At 36.9% G+C, this 26316-nt stretch overlaps 1 protein-coding gene across 1 annotated transcript in view; it reads right to left on the reverse strand.

Moving 5' to 3' along the window:
* Positions 1-25387, reverse strand: part of stag1a (STAG1 cohesin complex component a) — a 54200-nt gene extending 28813 nt beyond the window's left edge. The window contains exon 1 of the mRNA XM_067453753.1: positions 25179-25387. The gene's annotated coding sequence lies outside the window, so the exon portion shown is untranslated. The remainder of the gene's footprint in view (positions 1-25178) is intronic.
* Between the last annotated feature and the right edge of the window lie 929 nt (positions 25388-26316).

A 26316-nucleotide genomic window follows, 5' to 3' on the forward strand; every position in this document is an offset into this window, starting at 1 on the left:
ATTATAATATGCTGATTTGCTGCTTAATAAACATTTCACATTTTCACCACAGAAAGTTGCTTAATATTTTTAAGAAAACCATGATACTTTTTTTTCAGGATTCACTGATGAATAGAAAACTTGTAAGAGAAATCTTTTGTATCAATGTAAAATAATATACAATTTTAATGCATTCTTACTGAATAAAAATTCATTTAAATCTGTTATAATTTATCCAAACATAAAAATAAACATTTCAATTGCGTTCAATTCACAGGACTATCATAAATAAATAAGCGAAATGTGATTGTCGTCATATACCCTTTACTGTGAAATAAATGACTCATCAAACCGTGATATAACATATTGGTCATGGCACAACCCTTACTGTGATGAGGTGAAAATTGCAAGTAACACACAGGCATGAAAAATCGGATGATGATGATGTGGCTTTACACACACAAACTAAAACAACACAAACTAAAACTAAAACAACATCCAGTACAGTTCAGACACGTCAAAGCCAATCCCAATTCTCAAAATAAATATGAAACGTGGAGCATGGTTTAATACGGAAAGCCAGAACAATTCTTCTGAAGATAAGAAAGAGAAATCAGATTGGTAGAGTAGATCCAAAAGGATTTCCTGTAGATAAACAGTCCTTGCCACTGACGGATCTCTCCCGTGTGCGCTTGCTTCATTCAGCCAATCAAATCAAACCTGCAGCTTATGACCTACAAGGGTTGCCATGGTAATGCCTGCCTTCTGGAATACATGTCATGCATGTTAAGTGCTTTACAGTAAAAGCAACACACGCATGCGTGCAGCACGTTCACATCCCTGGCAACTACTACTAAACCTCTCACTCACACGTGCATGTGCGAGGGCACACAAACACACACACATACACACACAAAATGGAGCAATTAATCCACTAGCCACAAACAACACACGTGAGACAGTAGGCGTGCTTTCACATATATCGAGCGATACAGAAATAATTACTTTAAGATTACACAAGGAGGCTTTTTAATTAAATAACATTCACTTACAGTCAACTTAAATGAAATGTGATGAACCCAGAGAAAGAAGTTCATTCAGTCATTCAGGACAAGTACTCTTACTGCAGTCTTTGAGGAGGTGGATTACACACAAGGACGCTTTTCATATTGAATCCATGAAATTTAAACATTATACAGCTGTACATCAAGGCTGCACTATGAGAACAGTTAACTGACCTAGCACCTAACCCAGATTCAAAAATACCACAAAGCAAAACACCAGTGAAAGGGTTAGTTCACCCAAAAATGAAATATATGTCATTAATAACTCACCCGTAAGACCTCCGTTCATCTTCGGAACACAGCTTAAGATATTTATATTTAGTCCGAGAGCTTTTATTGAAAATGTATGTACTTTTTGGACAAAAATGTATTTTCGATGCTTCAAAAAATTATATTTCTAATAAAATTCTATTCTAATTTTATTACCTTTCTGGACTTGGACAGTATACCGTACATACAATTTCAATGGAGACAGAAAGCTCTCGGCCTAAATATAAAATATCTTAAACTGTGTTCCGAAGATGAACGGAGGTCTTACGGGTGTGGAATGACATGAGGGACATTAATGACAGAATCTTCATTTTTGGGTGAACTAACCCTTTGATGTGGTTACAGTAAAGTACAGCACTGAGAACACATTGTAAATCTGGGAAAAATTAGTTTAAAGGTCTGTTGACGTAAATTTCCACTGAAACAGTTTTTGTTTAAAATAGCCAATAGCCTTTTTTGTTTATATCACAGGCACAGCTTCCTTTTAAATCTCTACCACATAACCGTTTCTATTCCTATCCTCCATTATGCTTTCAAATATAGCATTCTGTACAGAATTCAAATCACTCTGATATGTTTTATGGTCTGATTTTAGCCACAGCTATTTGGGGGCGGGACGCTTCAGATTCTAGGGAGCATTTGATTGGACAGAAAATCTGCAGAGTGCAGTTATCCAAATCCATATTAGCAGAAGTGAGAGACCGTAAGTTTTGAATGTACAGTCAGAATTATATACAGTACAGAATTATATCCTTCAGCTGAAGTCTTGACACCCGCGCTTCAAATGTTGACGACTCCAGCTACAAATGTTATATCCAATAATAAAATGTTAGTGCATCAGTTTTGAAAAAGAATTCAATGTATATTGTTTAATGTATTAAGCTCTAAAAAACCTTTTGGGAAGGAGACCTCAAAACTACCAAAAAAAATATATATATATTTTTTTTTTTTGTATTTTGCTCGATACTAAATGAAATGAAAGATAATTTATTTATAATTCTTAATTCTAAACACAAGAGACTTGGTGTTGTTTTCATAAAGCAAAATATATATATGTATATATATTATATTTTTTTATATTTTTTATAAACTATTTTATATATGTATCGGCCAAAATTAGTTTAAAATATCAATGTCAGATAACGGCAAAAATCTAATGTTGTGCATCCCTAAAAATGTGTGACACTGATGACGTGACTGTACCATGAGTTATTCCTGCTTTCAATTTGAGCAAGATGCTGTTTGGATCATCTGCAGAAAAATCACTGCTTGGATTTCATGCAGTTTCAAAGCTGCAGAAATTAAAGAAAAATGAGGACATAAAGACATTTTGAAAATGTATACTTAAACTGTTATGATAATAAAACTTGAAAATGTTGTATCACATTAGAAACATGCAAAAACTATATAGAGACTTGCACATGTTTACATCAGTTAGAAAAGAAAAAGACAGCATATTTACCTATTCATGTATTGCTTGATTTATTGAGCAGCTTTTTTGTGCAGTATCAGACAGCTATTAAATTATCAAGAAGGTGTACTTGTCAGATGTAGCCAGAATTCACTGAAATAAAATTATCAGCTCTGAAAGAAAACATTGGAATGAATCCCAACGGTACAGCAGCAGAGCTGAAGAACAGGGTGGTGACCTGCTGTGACATGTGCCCCAAAAGCCGTCTGGATGGATAATAAACCCTTTTCACAGAGTGTGATGACACATTATTAACCTTGCAAATCTAGTAAAGTTTTTTATATTTAATTTTTTTTTAAAATTCAGTATACATTTAAAACGCTACAATTCTCAAAAAATGTTAACCTCTTTTATAAGCCTATCCACTTTTTGGACTATTTTGTTAACAACAAAGTAAATATCCAGTAAAAAAAAAAAAGATTGCGAAATTTGACGTCTCTATCCAACTGGCTCTTTACTGATAAAATGGTATGCATAATGACATTATCCCTAAAAACGATAGGGAAACGAAACGTTTTGTATCGCAAAAAAAACAAAACAAAACTGCCCTCGTTTCGCTTCCATACATCATTTTGCATATATCGCAACTCATATCATATCTTTCACATCCCAAATATTTGTAAAATGCAGAGTAAGACGAGCAAAATTCACCAGTTTTTACTATTTTCACAAATAATAGGCCTATTACTAAAATATTAGGTAATATTAATCAGAAGATCATGGCGAAGTGGGACAGCTTGTCTGACAGGACTACATGCAACTGACTTTGTACATGGCAGCTCATATGTCCAGTATGCAAAATGTTAGGATTAATAAAAAAAGATTGCTACAATAAAATGTTCGGTCATATATAGCAACAATATGCCTTGAGCATGCAGTCAAGCCAGTCACGGTTTGACACGGCCTAGAACGCATGCATTCAGATCATTCATTCGAATCTATGAAAAACATTAAAATCGCTGCTAATTCTCCTTAGATGGAGCTTTAATGGTGCATTGTTCTGGCGACAGATATTTGGCTACACTCGTTGTATAAAGACAAAACTAACGGTGCTATACAGTCAGTGGCGATCACTTTATCCAATCTGTAGTCAAATAATCCCTTCGAGAACTGTAATATCATTTGTTAGAACGATATGAAAAAAGGCTAAAAGGTAATCATGAATTCTGCTGTACTAACTTTAATAGAATACTATAATACTAATACTATAACTCCATATAGAAAAAGCTATCATAAACATTAGCAGCATTTACAAATCACAGCGTATTTGTATATCTAAAAGTATAAGACAACGACAACTAAAAAAACATACCATTCTGAAACAGCTTTTCTTGCGCAGGGTCTGATCGATCCTCTTCAATATTCTCTGGGTCTGATTCGGGATCAAATTGATACGGCAAAATTGAAACCCTTGTTTATTACAGTAATGCATCTACCCGTAAAGGTAAGGTGCATGGCTTTTCCGGACAACGTGCGCTAGGTGGATAGTGAAACAACTCACTGGGCCAGCTAACCAATCTGGGCCCTCTAAGGGAGCTCAACAGACCGTTTTTACGAGAAGGGACACATGTAGAAAAAAGGTAAAATATGAGTGTTTTTTTTAACAAAGCATGTTACAGTGCACCACAAACACAATCAAGCCTTCGAAAAAAAGCTGATCAACCACCCCTTTAAAAAATAAACCATATATCTGCCTTTAAAGTCATGATAATAATTACTTTCTGTAAGCATGATCCTTTTTTGTTGCTTGTTTTTTTTAATGATCTTTAATGAAAATGAATACAGTAGAAATAAAGAATACATTTACAGCAAAAGTTACATCACAGTAAAATGGGGTTTCATGTTGACTTTAATAAACATTTTCTCCAAAGAACAAAAGCTTTAGTAGGTACTTTGAAATCTAGACATCGCAGCCACGTTCAAAATGTGAAGGCATTAGCTGAACGACTCTCCCTCCATTCGGTCAAGGGCAGAAACCCTATTTAGAGTAAATCAATGGAGGTTGATAGGAGACTGGTGAACAAGCTAAACTGATCGCCTCTTAATGTGACACAGGGCAGAATAAGAGGGTGAAATGACATTCTGGGCTACAGAAACAGATGTCTCTGAGGAGAAATGAGGATTAAGACATTAAGGCATTTTAGTTTTTCACGTCTGTGGCATAAACTACAGATGAAAGACTCTTTTGCAGATTGCTGGTCCACCATTACCAGACAAAATTAAATGAAGACTAATGTGGGCAATGCATTTAAAAAAAATATAGTAAAACAGATTATCTGCAGTGCTTTTTGCTAGTGGCACATAAATTACACTCATTTTCATGATTGCTAAAATTCCCATCTATTCTTCAGAGGGAGAAAAACAAGATATGACAGTACATGATTTTGAGGTTAAACACGTAAAAAGGTGCATTCGCAAAAAGCTATATTTTCAGCTAAACTCATGACCAGATTGACTGGATAAGTGGAGACTTTCTGCCTTACAGAGCAGGAGAACTACATGACAAACACATTAATGAAACCGGATCTGTGTATTGCAGCAGCTTGAGTTCTCTGTTGATTTGTTCGCCACAGTCTGTAATTCCATCTGCTCTCCTTAAATCACACATATTTCAGGACCCCGTCTCGTCCGTGGGAAAGAGCCCAGAGCATGCAGAACATACGGAACATGATGAAGTAAAAGCCTTAAACTACACATAACCAGCCAAGTGCAGTCAGTGTTAACAAAAGGGCTTTGTTGAGACAAGCCATCGTCACGACCGTGGCTCTGAGACGTATGCTACAAAGAGCCCATTCACCTGCAGGAGAGGAATGTCAGGTGAGGGGATGATGGCTGAGCAGAGAGACATTTTAAGAATTGCAATCTTAAGCACACAGACAGAAAAGCTATGGACGAAAATAGGAACCAGCAAGAGTTGAAAAATAGCCTGCTTGCTCAATTTCAGTGTTATTTTGGTATTGGCATACTATTATCCAAATCCAATCCAGACATATAAAAATGTCTTACAGGCAATCATGTCTTCATACAATGCCCCCAAAATGGCCACAATTGAATGTAATTTTTAAAGATATACTTTTTTTTGTACATTTTTCATATTTAATAGTTTTATAGTAATAAAACATACTGAAACACAATTTTCATAACAAAAAGGCAACTTAAATCTAAATGTAAATGACAAATATTGACTTCTTGACTCAACACAAAGTTTTATGTATGGAAGTAGATATGAAAATAGATATTACATTTTAACAATTCGTTTTTTTAATCTAAAACAGAAGCTCTAGAGCGGGACATTCTATCCTGGATAGGGGTGGGAATCTTTTACCATCTCACGATTCAAATCGATTCTTATTATTGAGGCCACGATTCGATTCATAATCTATTTTCGATTCAAAACGATTCGATTTTGAAAAATATCAAAATTAAATCCGCACCCACCCAAACCCGTTAATATTTGGCCCGTTACCCGTGCCCGCGATAAATCACACACGCTAAAATCATTCAAATTAAAATGCTTTCTTGCACCTCTCTCAACATTAACAGCGTCATGAATAGGCTAATGAAAGAGGCTCTGCCTTTAAAGACTCGTTGTCAACAATTTCATATACTCCACCAACACATACTTCATATTAGGGCTGTACTAGAATAATCGAATATTCGAATATTCGTTCGGTGAGGTGGCATTCGATTTTCAGTTTTGAGATTCGAATAATCTTTTTTTTTTTTTTCAACACGTGACTTCAGTCGCGGACTCATTCTCACTCATGCTTGAAATGATAATAATAAATTTAAAAAAACACCGCAACATGCTTTCAATAAAAGCGTTGCGCATTTTAAAGATTTAAATTAACAAAAAGTCAGAATAAGACAAAATAAATCCCTTATATAGAATAAAACTAATTGTAATAGATATTACATTTTGTGTCATTTTAAAAACAATTCATTTATTCTTATTCAACTGTTTATAAGCATGCTACCGTGTTCTTTATTTATTACAGTTCATTGAAATCACTGTGTGTTACTAATTTAATTTCTGTTTTGGGATTCATTTGTTTTAAAGAAAGGTTCGTTATTAATACCTTATAAAAGTTCTTGCTCTCAACAGACTTTTTGTTTTGTATCACTTGTGCACGGTCCGTTTTCGGAGCATAAACCTCCCCATGTAATGCGTACCGGAAACTGTTCTATTTAAAAGATTATTAAATGTTTATTAATATTTAAAGAATGTGTGCCACCTGATCATATTGCACCAAACGCAACACTGCACTCCACTGGGTCTGCCGCAACACATTTACGATGCCGAAGAGTGAAACGTGAAGTCGTGAAAGATGATACAAATGCAAACCGACACTATTATTATATATTTAGCCCCACCCACCGAAGCTTCGAATATTCGATATTGATTGCCACCTAAGCTTCGAAGCTCAAAAAATGGCATTCGAAACAGCCCTACTTCATATACTCCACCAACTTTACTTTTACTTCTTCCATTGCTACTCCTGCAACGCTCGCTCCATCTGGGCTACGAGAGGCATCAACAAAAGTTGCACTGTCGCAGTGGTGGTGACGTGATGGTCAAATGGCATATCATGTTGTGTGTATGTGTAATGGTAATTTGGACATAGAAATTGTAATACAGTATGTTCGAGGGGGAAGAAGGAGGCGGGAACCGGCGAACATTTAAAAGACTTTAACCAAACAAAACGAAAGTAATGTGGGCGGCCCCTCACAGACAACTGCCACGCGCAAACACATAATAAACTGTAAACACAACTCCACGTCAAATCCAAGTCTGGTGATCTCTCATCCTTATATACCTCAACCTAGAGGACTCAAGAGTGACCGGTGTGGCTCGCAGGTGACGTTCATTCACAATCACGCCCCACAATCATGGAGGCAAACAGCCAGCTGATTTTATTAATTTATTAAATCGATTCTTGGACATTTCAGAAAGATTCTGAATCGTTTAAATGAGAATCTAGATTCTTCTGTGAATCGATTTTTTGGCACACCCCTACTGGATACCCGTATTTGGGATTAGGAAATTATATTGCATTCTTAATTCTTAAACAAAACTTTAGTGGAAAATGTTCACAACAAGAGTTCCAGACAAGTCCTGAAAAGTGAAGCCAAAGCATTTCGATCGCCCCCAGTTGGTTGATCCCCGTGTAGGTCATAAACCCCGCCCTCTCCACAGAATCGAATGGTACACGAGACAAACTAAACAAATTTAGTAAAAGCAAACTACACATCAAATACAGTTATCACGTTGATGAAAGTTCCAAGTTTTCATTTTTTAAATAAGCTTGGTTTTAGTTATTTATTTGATTATATAAAACCGGGGGTGTGATATCATGATTGACAGCTGAAATTGATAGTTGCTGAGTGTGGGCGGGGCCTTGATAATGCTGCTCTACTTCACGCTCACTACTGCGCACTCAGGTCCAGAATCAGCGGCAAGATGTCAGTGCCATATTGGGACATTGGCTGCTTCACTTTTCTACAATGGAAGAAAGGGAAGGCACGCATCTTTTATTACAGTAATATACCGTTATTCCTCAAATAAAGACCGGGGCATTTATTTACCTGAACTGCCGATGGGAACCGGCTTTTATTTGAAGCAGGCTTTTATTAGGGGCAGGCCTGTATTTCTAATTCCATCTGTTTGAAAAATAATTGCTTTATGTAAACCGTTTTCTATTTAAAGTGATCGTTCCAGTGGACAAATATCATAGATTTTTTTAAGAAACATTTGCAAAAATATACCAATACAACAACATAATACGCATTTTTTGTAATTCCGCGCGCAGCTCCGCATCCGAAGATGAACGAGTTCTCAGCGAATATAGCCGAGCATGACGTCTCATCACACCGGCACCCAGTTTGCACATTAGGTGCTTATATTTACTGAATAAATATTCCGTTTGGGAATATAAATATAATGTAAATTTCCGTTTGGGGAGGAGCGCGCGCAGTCAGCGAAGGCTCGCGCAGCGGAGACAGGCGAAAGTATAAATAAGGCTTGAGACGGGACTGCGCGGAGCTAAGCTTCGAGGCTCGGGTGAGACACCCTTATGACATAAAAGAGACGAGAGGCTAATATGAGGTGCGTCTTAATCAGCTCCCTAGTTCAGTAGTCAGGGCACTGCAGGACATACCGGTAAGTCAATGGACTGACTCCCTGATCAGTGCCCTGACTACTGACGGAGCAGATTGAGGCGCACGCATTGTGAAGATTGATATTTGTAGCCTGCCTGACACGCCATTTTCACAGACGTCGCATTTCTCATAGACTACAGTACCCTATTTAAAATGGCACATGCATCCTTTATATTCTCAATTTAATTTACAAAGCAATCCCTGTAAAGTTTTTAGGTTAACTATAGAAGAGACCAGGATTAGTGTGTGTCGCACTGGCATGACTCGCATCGTGGCGCGTGGCATCAGGATGGTTTCGCATTAAATTAACGGCATTTAGGAGATTATCCACTCATTTTCCCCCGGCCTTTATTTGTTCGTGCTGACCACACCCCCGGCCACTATCAGAGACCCGGCGTTTAATTGACTACAGCCTTTTATTTGAGGAAATACGGTAACTATGAATACACACATATTACATCTGTTGGCACTGTCATGTAATCTACCCTGTACAGCGTCTTGTTGTTCTTCACCATTTCCCATGACTTCATGACATAGAAATGTCTGAATGGAAGCAGCAGGTCATCTGGCTACTTTTAGAAATACTGCATTTTTTAGAAATATACTACTCATTTGGCATGCAGATTTTTGCACTATAAGAAATAGCATAATTGAATCCAATTTGCTCAAACAAAAAGGCGAAGTTAATTGCTGAGAAAGGGTCTAGCATCCTTTGTTTGCAGAAGCCACTTGGTTTCAAGTTTAATGCAATGACATTCATACATTTTTAAGTATTTAACTGCACTATGTAACTATAAAGGAGCACTGTCTAGCAACAACTCTGTGCAACATCTAAATCTCACAGACACAATACTGCACACTAATGAAATAAGGTGTTCAAAACAGCAGATGACTGACCCAGGGGACGTGAGTAGCCCTTAATCATAAGGGATCTCTCTCCACTGATGGGAAATCTGCAGGATTAACCCTGAAGGCCGGGCTCGCTATAATCTTCCTTCATCACTGTCTGCTAAACACTTCAGTCAGTGTTTGTGTATCCTGTGGGTTCTCCTAGATCTGATTTGCAGCTGAATAGATTAAGTACAAACAATAGTGTACAAACATGGGTCATTCCACGTCAAATCAACCAAATTTCAAAAACCTCCTTTGAAAGACAAACATCAGAAGTGGTTTACTGAATATATATTTCTCTATATGACTTTTATTATTTTGGATTTCATTACCATTTTATGGAAGGGGGTTAAAATGTCAATTTTCACCTGCGATTTGGAACCAAATTACAGGGGGTAAATATGACCGTAGAAATATGGCAGTATCCTTCTTTATTTTTACACAAAGATTGGTAGGTCTATTTGTAAAATCAGTTGTTGCATTATATGCCAATGGTAAGAAGTATTAAAGACATGTTAACATCCTTTTAGATTTTGGTTCTTCAACGTTTCTTTTGGTATGTAAGGGTGGTTTTACACCTGCCTCATTTAGTTAGGTTGAATCATACTGGAGTTCATTTCCCTCTTTGGTGTAGTTTGTTTGGTCAGGTGTGAAAGCAGCAAATCACACTCAGCTGCGCACCAAAAGCGGACCAGACAAGGAAATCGAGACCTCCTTGAAGAGGTGGTCTCGGTACGCTTTCAAACGAACTCTGTAGCGGTTAATTTGTGATGAGAACCTGATCCGACATCGAACAAAACCAACTGCAAAAGTGCTGATCATTTTTGGACTAAACCAGCTGCGCTAACATTATGTGCATGACATTACCTGATAGATCGTTGGCAATATTTTCGGAAGATTAGCATGCCTCCGCCTCCGCTTGAAGTGACGAGCAATGCCCACTCGTCGTTTCCAGTGAATTAGAACGTTGTTTTCAAGCCGCATCTGCGCTTCATTAAAGAAATGTATTGTTTGCATATTGTGGTAAATACACACAATGTGGTAGATTATGGCCAGTAATCAGTGTAGTGTGAAAAGGAGCCAAAAAAGCTGAAAAATGCAACAATGTATAATTGTTTGCCCTTGGTTCGTACCAAATAAACCGAACTAGAGATGTTAAAGCACCCTTAATTTTAAAGAACCTAGGCTATGTGATTTAACTCCAGTCTCCTGAATGAGTGAACCTACACTGGTCTCACGGTTCAGTTCGATAACGATTATCATGTCATCGATTTGGTTCAATTCGATATCACGATGCATTGACGATGCATCGCATTCTCATGTATACAATTTTTTTCAATAAATACAAGCAGTCAGTTATATGATCTGAACCTTTAATTTTACCTGCTCAAAGAAAACAAGCTTCTTAAATGTATCAAACATCAAACAAAACTCAAGTCTGGGCACAGAATACAACAGGAGCATTTAAAACAAATACACAAAAGGAAATACTAAAAGCCACTTTAAGATGAGGTTTGGGCCTCCTTACAGTCAAAACTAAAGTCTAAATGCATCTGGCTGTTGAAACCACATATGTAAAAAATAAATACAAAAAAACGTATGAGAGCCTGTTATAGGGTATATGATGTTATAGCCAGATATGACAGCGCTACCGCAGCACGCATCGCCACAGACGAGTATCTCTTCCTTAAGTCAATGCACAAACTACCGCAAATGAAACCGAAAGTAAAGTCGTAGGTGCTCAAAATGCAATCATCTTCATTAAAAGTAAAGAAACTGAATGATCTTACCAGTGCTGTGGCCGCGTTCGCTCATATTGCGGTCATTGAAAACGCAGCTCATATATGTTGTTTTGGTGATGTGAACTCCATTAAATCTACATATAGTGCAGGCATTGAACAGATTCATATCCATTTTATGGAGATACATTTATGTGACCAAGTGCAAATAAAATCATTTTGATAAATAAGATAGCTTTGATTTACACACAGCATGTGTGTTCTCCAGGTCATGCAGGTTGTAAAATGTGCCGAAATGTGAACTCTAGAAGTAAATATCAATATGATTTTACATTCTGGTTCTTAGAAAATGTTTCTTGTGGGATGTACATTTTTAAGACCTTTATATATTGTAGATTGCCATGGTAAAAACATTACTCACGGTAAATCAAGAAAACAAGCGATTGAAACAATAAGACTCACTGTGTCGTGTTGTGAATATGGCAACATTTTTAAATCTTTATTTGAATATGGCAAAAGGATACCTCTTTCTACAGATTAAATCACTGAAAGAGACCCCTCCCCCATTAGCCAATCACTGTGGTCATTGTTGGCAAGCATGATGACATCATCCTTAGCAATGAGGTCAACCCCACCCTTACTCTTAGCTTAAGACTTCGCTCTATTCCTAAATAAAAGTTGGTCTCAGCAGCTTTGTGAATAGGTTAAGAGAAAACTCTTAAGAACTTTTACTGCTATTAGGACTCTTAGTGCCAAGATAAAATGCCCCTGATTTCTCTTGATTTAAATATTGTTAGAAACATTTGGGATAAGTACACAGGTCATGCAAAAAACGTTGTTCTAGTGTTTTTTGTGTGTGGATATTTTAATCTAAAAATCTTACATATTGTGCCTTTAACTTGCCTTCAATAGTCTGTTCATATGATTCTATATTTAATTCAGTTTCAGAGATATCTGGAAGAAGGGATTTAGTTCATTTTAACAGCTTCCGAAGCTAGCAAGAGTTCAAATATGCAGTATCGTAATGCCCCTGTGTTTGCCCTCCCCACACACTGTATTCACATCAATAAACCAAGATTTGCCTCGCCTGCATTGTTTAAGGATTACAATTTCCTATTGTTATAACATAGTAAACATACAAAGCATAATCATGTATCAGTTATCCACTGCTAAGGGGCATATTTAGTGGAATCAGTGACAATACCTCTCATGTTGACACATTTAAGGGCTCTCACACTTGAAATAGTTCACCCTGGGTTATTCTAAAGCTGGGTAAATGGGAATTCAGGGTTAACTTAGTTTATGTTTTACACAGCTCATGCATTACCTGCAGTTAACAACTGATCCTATCCTAATATTTGGACGTAGAGCTGCATTGAGATCCCAGTATCAATGTGATCGATATAGGGCCTTAAAAATTAAGATGCCAAAGGAAAAAATTCCTAGGAACCAGAATCTAAAAGGATATGAAGATATCTTGAATTCTCACTAATATTGAAATTCCTCTATTTCTGAAAATTAACCATAACAAAGATTGCTAATTTACTAATGTCAACAGATACACTAATACATACCAATCTCTTTGTAAAAATAAAAAATGAGTCCCGCCACATTTCTAAAATATTTTTTACCCTCTTGAATTTGGCTCCAAATGGTCATCTTTATCTCCCTCTAGAAAATATTGGCTTTCTCAGTAAATATTAATTTCATTCGACATGACATTTAATATTTTGGTTTTCTTCATTTATGCATGTTTTTCACCAGAAAATAATTTTGGACCTCTAGGTTGATTTGACACGGAATGATCCACATAGTTTTTCATTGGACAAATGGGCCCGAAAGAGACAAACAAAAATATTGACTGAAACAATGTTGTGCATCTCTGTTAATGCGTTTTGAACATGTCAGCATCTATTTTGTGCACACAAGGATAAGCAGAGTGGATGCAGTTAACTGTAAACAAACATGATTCTAAAGTAGCAATACGTAAAGTTGTGATTTATACGTAAAGTGTTCTGCAGAAATATCTAGAAGCAACTCATTGTCAAATAACTTTACCATGGCTGTTTAAATTATAGCCTGAATTTAGTTTAATACAGCATTTAACAACATGTAGAAATCAGATCAATCAAAATGCATTATAATGATCAGATCCAAATGTATAAAATATCAAGCCATTTTTAACCGTAGTGTGAAAAGCACAGAAATTATACATTTATGGGTTTGTTTCTGTCTTCATTTACTGCACGCCTCTGATCTGCACACACTTCTCCTGCAGCAGACGCTTTCTCACGTCTCAGAAATCTGCGCACTCGTATAATTAAAAAAATGATGGTCATTTAATTTTACTGGCTTACTGACCAATTCATTTATCTATCTTTTTATTGAATAATTACTTATAATTAATAGATGTGAGAGTAAATTCTCACCAAACGCTACAATTTTGCGTGGTTAGAAATAATTGTACTAGGTCAAATAATTATTTATTGATTTTTAATGTCTAAATAAATTTCATATTTTAAAAACCATAGATTGTTGTTGAAATCAGTGTTATTTTGTGCTAAAGAAATGTAAATATTTCCCATGGATAGACTAAATGTTATATATTAACAGGCAAACTTGATCTTATTTATCTTGATGGTTGATGTGCTCAGATTATTTTATTAACTGAACAATAAATAAAACTAAGATATGGTTTGCATTAGGGATGCCACAATTCTCAAAATAATATTGAACCATTCTGTACGGCATTCACGGTTCAATACGCGCCTGTAAATTTTATTTTATTTTTTGGAGGGGGTTCTATTTCCCTCCGTTTGAAATATTTCTCTGAGTTTATTTCTGCTCTGTTTGAGTGTGCTTGCAGTCTACGCTATAGTTATTCACAATCACGAAAGTTCATTATTTTCATGTTTTAAAGCCTTGCCGGTTAAACACTTTATTCACGTGCTTATGCACATATTGAGCAAGTTTTACAAATAACAATTTAGTTATATGAACAAAAGAATGTCAAGTAAAGCTGACAATTTCTTTAAGTAATACAAACCATTTGAATTTGTCAGTTACATAATATTTATATGTGTAGTTTACTTAATAATGTTATAAAAGTTATAATAACTTAACTACTTCTTCTACAAGTGAATGTTTAAAATTCAAAAATAACTAAATAAATGTCCCAAGTTGGACGTTTGATGGAGTATTTCTGTGTCAAAAACAGTCCTTCCAGTTTCTCACTAGTTTCGGAGAGTTTTTTTCGAGTATGAGTCGGCTTGATGTCAACAGGGCCTTGTACAGGTTTTAGGGGCTCTTCTCCTGGAAGGGTGCGCGCGCGACCAGAGCGAGAGAGCGCTGCACTCACTGCTGTCACAGGACTTCACCAAATCAACAATGTGTGTTTTTGATGTAGCGGTCCCAACGATAAAGGTTCACGGTCGTGCTTTGGAAGCAGGCAGTGAGTAAAACTGCTTCAAATGTCTATGTTGTTCGTCGCATAAGTAAACCACACGATCGGGTATAGTTCATTTATCAATGGAGCATGCAATGTATGGTGCTTGTTTAAATACATTTGTTTAGTTGACCACTATAGGTGTCTGTTTGTATATTGAACCACCCCAAACATAAACCTAGCATTCTCACAAAGCGCGATTCGTCATTCAAATGCGCTAACGTTACTCCATTGTTGTTCTATGTATAACGTTACACTAGTGACGTGCAAAACCGTTTTGCTTGCTACTGCTAAGGTTTAGTCGCATACAATAGTCCATAAACCGAATCATGTCCTCATAAACTGCGAGTAAACACACACAAATGTTGACAGGCCACTAAATACAGTACATACCACAGAGACAGACGTCCTGCTGTTGTTGCTTCTCCTGTTCAATTTATTTCTGATTCTGGATCATATATGTATGGCTGAATCTGATTGATAGTCATGGTTTATTAGAGTAACGTTTTCTTTTCCACGCTTGAGGATGTCACAGCTTTCAGATGCTCTCATGCAATAGCTGTGCGTGCTCGTGATTCTTTAGCTCCGCCCACACGATACGCCTCCAGCCGCTCATTTTTCCCCAGAAAGACTCGGTACAGCCTATCTTTCTTTTATAAATATAGTAAAACTAAAGACTTTTCGGAGATATGAAGGATGCAATACTACTCTATAGATTCTCAAAATTGACTGAAACTCAGTTTCACCCCCCCTTTAAACACAAACATACACTAAAAAGATCTTTCCTTTTACTGAAAAACACATAAAATAACACTTTAATCCCTACATTTACTCTCCTAAATTTTTTTAAGTGTAAATAATTGTACACAAAATATTGATTTGAGTTTTAATATTCCATCGGGCCAATCAGAGCGGAGGAAGGAATTAGTTAGGAATTTCCTGCGGAAAGGAAGGATTAGACTGAATCTTCAGACGAGTCATTTAAGAATCATTGAAAGTGTTGTTGTTTTTTTTACTTTGAAGCATTTAAGCCTGTTGTAAACCTACAAAACAAATTGAGAAAGGAACCTTTAAAATAGCATAGGGGCACTTTAAGTGGGATATGGGAATAATACATTTTTTGTTATAAAAAAAAATAAAAATAAAAAAGCATTTCTTTGTGAAGGTGTGTGTGTGTGTGTGTGTGTGTGTGTGTGTGTGTGTGTGTGTGTGTGTGTGTGTGTGTGTGTGTGTGTGTGTGTTAGTTTTTATTAGGGATGCTCCAATCCGGTACTTAGCTCGGGTATCGGCTCAGATACTGCCATTTTTATTTTACAAAGTTAAGAAAGTAATGTTAAAGTCAAGACTGCCTGATGCTTTTTCACAAAATAATGATCCCAGTCTCTTCCACACAGTGAGGCATACTGTTTATTAGGCAATTCAGCACTATTTTTATTTTAGTATCGGACTGGTATTGACCGATACATAATCCCATCGGAACTGGAGGCAAAAAATGCTCATTGGAGCATCCCTAGTTTTTTCTGTGCTCTGGCTACTTTTTGTTTATAACATGTAGATTTATAGAAACCATAACCATAATATCAGTTGACAGTGGTGAGTAGCCAGCATGTTTTTACCTGTGGTTACCAAGTCAGTGAGACTGTCAGAATATTACCATTTAAGCCTATAAATAATAATATAACAGGTATCTAGATTTCCCAGCTGACACCCATCCATATACCAAATCCTGGTACAACTAATGAAATAAATATATTTAAATGCACATCAAACCTGACAAACAAGGCAGATGGTTGACTAGGTGGGGTGTGTGAATGCAGCTGTGGATTTGAAGCACGACATTGTGCTGACTTCCTGCTTTTATTCGGAAAGGTTTGTTCAGCAGACACACCAAACGCACATTAACTGTGAAAAAGAGAAGGTCCTAAAGACTGAGAAAGACATTTCACATTCTCTAAGCTGACACGCACACATATACACACCAGCAGCTGGTGCTGAATGTGTGAAAAACTACAGTAATAACTGATGAGACAGATCCACTGGGAGATTCACAAGAGGCTAGCAAATGTGTTTCACTAGAAGACAATACAATTAAATCTTTCACAAACAGCAAACTAAACAACAACAACAAAAGCACTTTCATTCTCACAGTATGAGTCTGCACTGGTCACATGTAGTTGAATGGGACAGGCAGAGTGCTTTTGTGTTGGTGTCACTGCAGCAGCGGTCATGGCCGCCCCACTGCAGGCGTTCACAAAATGGAGACTGCAGGAGAGGGAGGAGAGACTCAGCATGGAGCCGTCTAACTCTTAGAGCTGTTGCACATTAACAAGCTTCAGTCGCATTCTTTCACTGAACACAAAGGTCCCATTCACGTCTGTTTTGAGCTACGTCGGCAAGGAAGATAATCGCATATCTGTACCGTCAGACGTATCGGAGCAGTGTGCTGACAAACTGAAGATGTCAGGTGAAATAATTGGTAATCTCACAGATCTGCTACAGACCCCCGACTGATAGAGGAGCACAGTTACTGCCAGTATGAGGCTGGTTCTTTGGCTATGGCCACTTTTAAATCAGTATTGAACTTTAACTTATTAAAAATGTAAAAAATATATTTAGTGTTTTAGTGTACTTGTAAAGGAGCTTAGCTTGTGACAGTATTTGTTTACCAAGAAGAGATTAAATATGTGATTTACAATATTATTTCCGCCACAGTAATTTATTACACCCAATAATAAATAAATATTTATATTACATCATATGTACGTAAAAACTAATTGTATAAATCGCACAATACAATTAGTGCTATATGCAACTTGTTTTGTAGCCAAATCAACCAACAACTAGGGCTGCACAAAATATTGAAATTATCAAAATATCGCAATATGCATATCGCAACGGCACGGAATATCTGAATGATTTGAATAGGCTACTTCAACATTGTGAAAAGTGTATGTTTTAGTCCACCCCTAGTTCAGGTGTATTTGTTTACCTGGATGTTCTTGATATTAAGTTTTAGGTTGATATATTACCAAGTCAATCAAGTTTTAGGTATTTAAATATTTGCATTACATTTTTTGTTTGTTTACATTGATGTTAAAATCATATTGTCAGATTTGTGACAAATCTTTGCTAAAACCTTGCTACTGCTGGTCCCTTTCAGAAGTTGTAGCAATGCTTTCTTTTCCCAGAAAGAATGTGAAACACATAAATTGTATCATTCTCTGTTGTTTAAAATATAATTTAAATAGATTTTACACAGACGGGAAAAAAATATGGACGACTCGACATCATCCGTTTCCGCTTGCCAAATTTGAAGCTTTCAGGCGGCCTGCACGGCGCTGACATCTTGGCACAGAGTCTGCGCAGTAGAGATTTCGGGACCGGAGTTTCACAGTAGAGCGCAGGAAGTAGAGCAGGAAGTACAGTCGCGATATAAAAAGCCCGCCCACACTCTCGCAGATGCAGAACAATTAATTATGTTGGTGTGAAATAAACAGTTAAGGAAATGTAGAAATTAAAGCTAAAGCTCCAATCTGCTCCCAAAAATTCCGAAAAAAGTTCGTTAGTGCCTCAGTGACAAACTTCACTCAGAGAAGCCGTCGATCTCAGCTGTCAATCATGAGGTCACACCCCCCGTTTGTATAGCATCAAATAACTAACTAAAACTAATCTTATTTAAAAAAAACGAACACTTGAAATGAAATCATCGTGATGATAACTGCCTTCAATAACATAAACTAACTTTGGGGAAAAAATATTTGAAGTGTAATTTTATTATTTAGTTTGCCTCGTGTCCATTAGAAATCACAGAGGGGCGGCTATACTGGGACCGGCCACCTGGGGGGCGATCGAGGCGCGAAAGCTTCAGTTTCTGAGAGGGATACTGCAGGCTTGATTTTACACTAATAGCAATATCGTATCGCATATCTAATATGGCATTATTTAACAAGGTATTGCATATCGTATTTTACTTCAATATCGCACAGCCCTACCAACAACTACAGTTGTCCCACACTGATCAAAAAAGCATCTAGTACTTCAACAGCCTCTTACAATATCATTTTAGTATCAACAGACTGAACCTTTCAACCCATTCACCCTTTTCATTAGACAGTCTTTGGCCTCAGGCCTGACAAAGACACTGATTAACTGCCAGCAAACAATCTGCTGCACCGTGCCAAGTGAATGAACTCAACAGCTATTCAAAATAAACTTAGGTAAAGCTCATTTAGTTTTTTTCATTTTGCATGAATAAAATCCCAGATGTACAACAATTCTTCAGCATTGATAAACAATGCACTCGTCTTATGGATGTCATGAACTAATGAAAAGAAGCTGAAACTTTTACACCTAAACATGTTTTCTTCCAAATTTATAGAGGATATGTCATTAATAATTTAGTATCTTGTATAAATTAGCTCAAGATCAGAAAATGGAACCAACAAAAAAGGTCCACTTAAATATATTATCTGGTATATATCATATTACATATTATAATATGATAAATATATCATATTAATCTCGTAACACACTCAAAGACAGAGCTGGCCTTTACCCAAAGCAAAATTCTCTCTACATGTCTGGCACTGAAGTAAAACCCTGTTGACATCAAACATCATTCTGAACAAGAACCTTTGCAAGACATACATGTACAAGTACACACATGCCTTCTAACTGACACTTAGAAAGTCATTATGATTATGTTGTAAGGAGTTATGGTGAACAAATGGAGATGAGGACACACACAACAGGTTTTGGCTGCAAGGACTTGGTGAGCCACAGTTAAACGCTTTAAACCCAGTCATCACAGCTCTTGTTCTCATTGATGCGCCCTAAGATCACAGACTGAACGTAACTCGTACTCAACACCTTTCACTTTTGCATAACAGGATTTTGTATTTTCAATCCATTAGGAAAAGCTGATGCAAAGCAGGAAAGCAAGTATGGTTAGCTTGTTTTAAAAGTCTTTTTTTCAGTCAGGTCGTAGTAGGCTATACATTTAACACACTGACTGGACTGGAGTCAGTTTTCTCCAGATGTTTTTTTAATACCCACACTTTCAACCACAGGATGTGCTACATGTGCAATGCTGATTTCTCTTGGGTAACTAACTCTGCACATCACAGGAAAAAAAACGAGCTAGTGGTTTTCCTGGCCGCTGCTTGTCCCAAAGTGCAATGCTATGCGGGACACACTTCTGCAACTGTACAGCAATATTACAATTTTGACATTTAAGACTGAAGAGAGGCCACAGCATTAGAGCTCAACGTTAGTCCAGTGGTTATTGCATGAAAAAAAGACTGTAAGACTGTATAATAAAAACTATCAGTAAATATAACAAGAATAAAGTCATAAGCAACTGATGAAAACCTTTCCAGGGCTATCTGGCTTGAAAATGTATGAATATGAATTGTTTTGATGATTACAGGTAAACTATTACCAGAAAATTAGGTTTTCAAGCTAAATATAGGCTTACATTTAGGGCTGGGTAATTAAACGATAACGATAATTATCACTAGAGGTCGACCGATAGTTGATTTTACCGATACTGATAGCTAGGTTGGACCTCATTTGCCGATAACCGATTAATCGATCGTTTTTTTAAAAAGATACTAGATTAAACAATAATAATAATACATAAAATAACAGGTAAAAAAAAGCTGTGCTGAACTTTACAAAATTTTTTTAAAAAGTACTGAACCATGAAAATGTTACATTTCATATGTAAATATGAATATATTAAAATGCGAAGTTTTCTAATTAAAAAATTCTACAGAAAATAACTAAAATATTAAAATATTAAAAATAAATGTTTCTTTAGCTATAACCTAGAAACATGTATGTAAATGTCAGGTAACAGACTGAAAATCCCATTTGTTAACAAGGATGTATTTATTTAGCTAACTTACATGAACTAAATGCATTATGTAATGTACATTTTACAGCATGTATTAATATTTGAGAAATACAATTCTACCTTAATCATTCATATTAGTTCACAGTGCATAAAAAAGGTTAACAGATAAAACTAACAATGAATAATACTTTTACAGCATTTATTAACCTTACTTAATGTTACAAATGGAATATTATTGTATTATATTAAGTGCTATATTAAGTGTTTCATATAAATCCAAACAGTTTGATTTTTTAGAACACTTGACAGTTTTCTTATCAAAATAACAAAATATGTATTGAAATCTAATGCGTTTCTGATGGGTTTATATTTCTGTTGGATGCATGATACGGTTTCTCACATCAAAAAAAAGTTTCTCAGTTACATCGTTTTAAATGCTTGAGGTAACTGTTGCTGCTAATGTTAGCGTCCTGTCAGCCTCGACGACAAAGTACATATACTGCTGTTCTTTCCCTGCTAAAGCATCTAGTCAACAAATCAATTACTTTTTACTGATTTGGCAACATGTACTGAAGTGTTTTGTATTCATATCGTTTCTCTGTTGGTGTTTTAAACGCGCATCAGATGTGTCAGCGCGCTCTGTGCAGCGTGAGCTATAATGTTAATGTAAACATTGATAGTTTTTTTATTTGGCCTCTAGAGGCCGCTCTCATGCTATATAATGCCAGCAGACCCTTCTCAGAGCTCTCGTAGGTTACTGTGTAATGACAGCACCCTTCTCAGCCGCTCCCACAACGGACGCAAACTGGAAAAACTATCGGTATTGTTTTTTGCCGATAACCAATTGTTCCACCAATCAGCTATCGGTGCGGATTAATCGGCAAAACCGCTGAATCGGTCGACCTCTAATTATCACAATATAATTTTCCTCCATAAAACGATAACAACAGTTCAATAAATTCTCAATATAATGCTTACGCGCTATGCGTAATGCTGCGCAGGCATATTGCAGACCGGGCTTCTGGGTGCTGCACGCGGTGTTGTCTACAGTCACAGTGACTGACAGGCTTGGAGGATCAGAGTGAAGTGAGAAACATTTGCAATAGTGAAGACAACTCACTGTGTGTGTGTGTGTGAGATGCACGGTGGACCAATCCACTGTGAGGCAAGAGAGGGGGGACCCTAGACTGTAAAAAAATATAGCCGTAGTGTCCGTGACGTCACCCATAGGATTCCGATAAGCTATTCTGAAGCTTAAAGTAGAGTCGAGCTGGGTGTTGCCATCTTGCGAGCGAGTCATCGGGTCACTCCCGGACAACAGATAATGGGCAAAAAGGCAGGATGTGGGCGGAGCTTAGGTGACGCAATGACTATAGACGACAGATAAATGGCTATCCACCTGTAACCACGCCCTTAATTATGCAGAACTTTAAGGCTTTATCAGAGACATAGAGAAAGAGTCGCGACAACGGAAGTTCAAAATGCTTGATAGTCACGTGATTCATTGAGACCTGGAATAGTTCCAGGAAGTGCTTTGGTGGGCAATTCAAATTGTTAGTCTGCTACCTCCGGGAACTATTGAGTCTCCATGAGCCGCCATTGTTGTAAAAAAACTGTCCATTGGAGTCTATGGAGTTGTCGCGACTCTCTCTCTCTATGGCATTATGTAACGCAAACGAGTGAGTTTTAAAGGTCCCATTCTTCACGATTCCATCTTTCAAACTTTAGTTAGTGTGGAATGTTGCTGTTAGAGCATAAATAATACCTGTAAAATTATAAAGCTCAAAGTTCAATTCCAAGCGAGATATTTTATTTAACAGAAGTTCCCTTTCAAAGCCTACAGCGAACGGCCGGTTTGGGCTACAGCAGGAAGTGCAGGGATGTAATGACGAGACTAGAACCGTTTGTTGACTAACCCTCCGCCCACAAGAACACGTAAAATAGGGGGCTCGGTCTTGTTTGTCTCCCACGTAGAGAAGAGCGCGCATTCAGCGCTTGCATCTCCCCGTTATGGTAAGAGGCGGGACCTTTCCAGGCAAAGTGCGCTAAGCTGCTGTCCAATCACAACACGGGAAGCGCTGGCCCAATCAGAACTCGTTATTTCTGAAGGAGGGACTTCATAGAACAAGGAAATCATCAGGCCGTTTTTAGGACAGAGGAAACAGCACTGTACAGATAAGTAAATTGTGTGAAAAATACTGTGTTTTTTTACACGCGAAACATGAACTCATGTTATATTGCACACTGTAAACATAATCAAAGCTTCGAAAACACGCGAAGAACGGGACCTATAAAAAAAAATTCACCCCCCCTCACAGTTGTCATGAAGGTCAAAATTAGCCTGATAGGCCAAAACCATAATTTGTACCAGGCTGTAAACATGTTTTTTTCTGCTGTAAAGTTGAGAATTTTAACATAGGGCTCAATGAGATTCGGCTCCGTTCTGGAGACTGTCCCTAATGGCCAGTTGAGGAATTGCAGTTTACATTACTTCCATACTGGCTTCAAGAGAGATTGCGGGATCGTGTTTTTAGTGTTTTACTCTTTTCTTTTTTTTCTTTTCTTTTTACAGTCTATGGTTCTACTACTTACACAATTAAGTAAATATAATGATATTATTGAAGTACAGTGTAGTGTAAAAAAACGCGGACCGCACAATTTAAAAAAAATACATCTACCTCAGTTTTAATAAATTGTTCACCTGTTTGGGAAGTGTTTGTCATGTTTTGACAATAAAAGATAGTTTAAAACCACAGTTAACTGTCTGTTTTCTACTTTACTCAGGAGCAAAAATATGCCTTTGTTTAAACTTTAAAGAAATGAAGATTTTACATTGTGATATTTATTGATATCGACTGATATGGAAAATGATATTGTGATATTTTTTTAGACCATATCACCCAGCCCTACTTACATTCCCATACTTTATATTTACAGGTCTCAAATAGCACTTCTAGAATAACATTTAGGTTTCCCACACCTTTTGACCAACACATTTCAGCCACTCATAAAAATATTTATATGAAATTTAAAAAAAAGATTTCATTTTAAAGCTGAAGATAAGAAAAGTAGAAAAAAATATGTTTCCCCCAAAAAATATCTTGATTTTTTTAGTAGTTTAAACTAAACTTCATTTTTTAATAGGCCTACTTGTTTTTGGCTTAATTTATTTTAATTTCAGTTAGCCTAGTTGCCAAGGCTCCATTTTGTTTTGTTTTTCTTAACTGTAAGATTCTCATCTAAAATTTTCATTTTATTTTGGCTTTATTTAAAGACATAAAACTATGTTAATAGTTTTAGTTAGCGATTAAAACACTGCATTACACACTACAAAAAGCAGGTAAACCCTTCTCCGCAAAAAAACTAAATAAAAAGAAACATCTTGGAATTGCTGTGTAGAACATAAACCAGATACAAGCATGTTAAACAGGAGATTTGGGGGTGTTTCTGAGATAACGCTGAACTTTACTGAGAACAACTGCTCCCAAATATTACATTTCAGCCACAACACATTTACCAAAGGGCCTTTCAAATCCTTTAGAAGGAAGTTGCCTCATTAGCAAAGTTGACATGTTGAAAACCTGAGAAATAACTAATAATAACACAGGTGTCATGTGGGCTGCTGACTGTGAAGTTTCACTACTAGTGTGATCTTCCTTCAGTCTGAGAAAGTACAAATGAAAACAAAGGTGAAAACTCAACCCCTCCCCCTTCACATCTACACACTAAAGTCTCTCACATTATAATCCTCTATTATAGCAACAGTATTACACCTGTCTGGCTCCTTCTCTCCTCACATCATCTTACACTGGGATTAATCATGTTATCGACTCAAGTACACCAGATTACATTTAAGCCTGCTGTTGACAACTCTGTAATAATTTCTTGGCTTTGACATTAAATAACGGGACCTTTGTTATATTATAAGGGGGGGAACTTGAGAAACAAACCAGCATCTACGTTACTCAAGCCAGCAGCAATCAGTGCCATAAACTGGTCATTATATAATGAGTGCAGCTCACTGTCGACGACGAACCGAGACAGCTCTGCAGACACATATGAGTTCAATTACACTTAAGAAAATAAGCCCGTGTCTTCATGACCGAGTTGTGTGTGCTCACAGAGCCGCGTACGAGCAGCTAAAGCTCGGCTGCGGGTGTGTGGATCTGGCCTGGGGAGATGCAGTCAGTGTGAGAGCAGAGAAGCCGCCCATCCCCCACTAGCCCCGTTGTCCTCCATCTTTAATCTCCAGACCCGCTACACTACACACACCACTAACGGCACAAAAACGCATACAACTCACCTGGGGTGCTCATGGTCGTAAAGGTCGGCGTTCCAGCTATTCGAAATTCGATAAAAGTTTTGTTAAATATGGATTTTTTAATTGAAATTTGGACCAGGAGAAGGAACCGCGCCTTTCAGAAGAGCAGCAATCCTAAACCGCCATCTGGTGGCATTTTCCACAATCGAATGGCGCGCGTTGACATCGGAGCCCGAGCGCCCTCTGGCGGACACAGCCGAGACTAGCCGAGGCTCAGCGGGCGGCAGGGGGAGGAGGAGAGACCCTCTTATAAACCAAACATGTCTGCAGTTTAAACGCTAAATTAGCACACATTTGTTACTGATGTCTTCCTTCTTATGACAGTCGAGTTATTCAGGACTATTGGCGTTTAAACTAAAGAATGATTTAACATAACTGATTAACATTATGATGTGGCTAATATAATAATTTCATTGTTTCAGGAAATCTATAATTTGTAAACTCCTGCAATTCTTTCTCTGAATTGTGTTTCAGTTTAATAAAACAATTCTAATATGTGTATATAACGATTTTCATTCCTTTTAACTTTCGAAATACATTCATTTTTATTATCACATATCATATAGATAAGTTGGTAGCCTATATCATGTTATTTTTTTACTTCCCTCTTTATTTCTCCCTTTATTTCTGATTACATTCATTGAATGTCCTTGGCTGGCTTTTCTTTGCTTTTCTGCACATTTCCATTTATGCGGAAACACAATATATTAAAGCTCTCAGTCTACGGTAATTGACTAATCTGTAGTGACCTTTGTGTTTTTGCACCAGGGGATTGGAGTGTAATGTATGTGGCTGGTCAACACTGGCCTCTCGTCTTTTTTTTTGCAGGGCTCATGAGTCATTCAAAATTTGGAGACAGGCCTGAATCACAGACCATCAGACCACCACAGATGCTGTGCCAAACATATAAAAAGGGATGAAATATAATTTTCTTCATCTGGTGTTTCTTTGCTATTTGCCTATTGAGACATAACATATATTATGTGTAAAACAATTAATATATATATATTTTTTAACATATAGTTTGATAATGCAGTAAGTACAATACGGTGATTTTAGAAAATTCTTGCATCTAGAAAAATTAATGTCTGAATCATTTTAGTTTGTAGTAGTAGCCTAC

This window comes from Pseudorasbora parva, chromosome 9, assembly GCF_024679245.1.
Source record: "Pseudorasbora parva isolate DD20220531a chromosome 9, ASM2467924v1, whole genome shotgun sequence".
Taxonomy (NCBI): domain Eukaryota; kingdom Metazoa; phylum Chordata; class Actinopteri; order Cypriniformes; family Gobionidae; genus Pseudorasbora; species Pseudorasbora parva.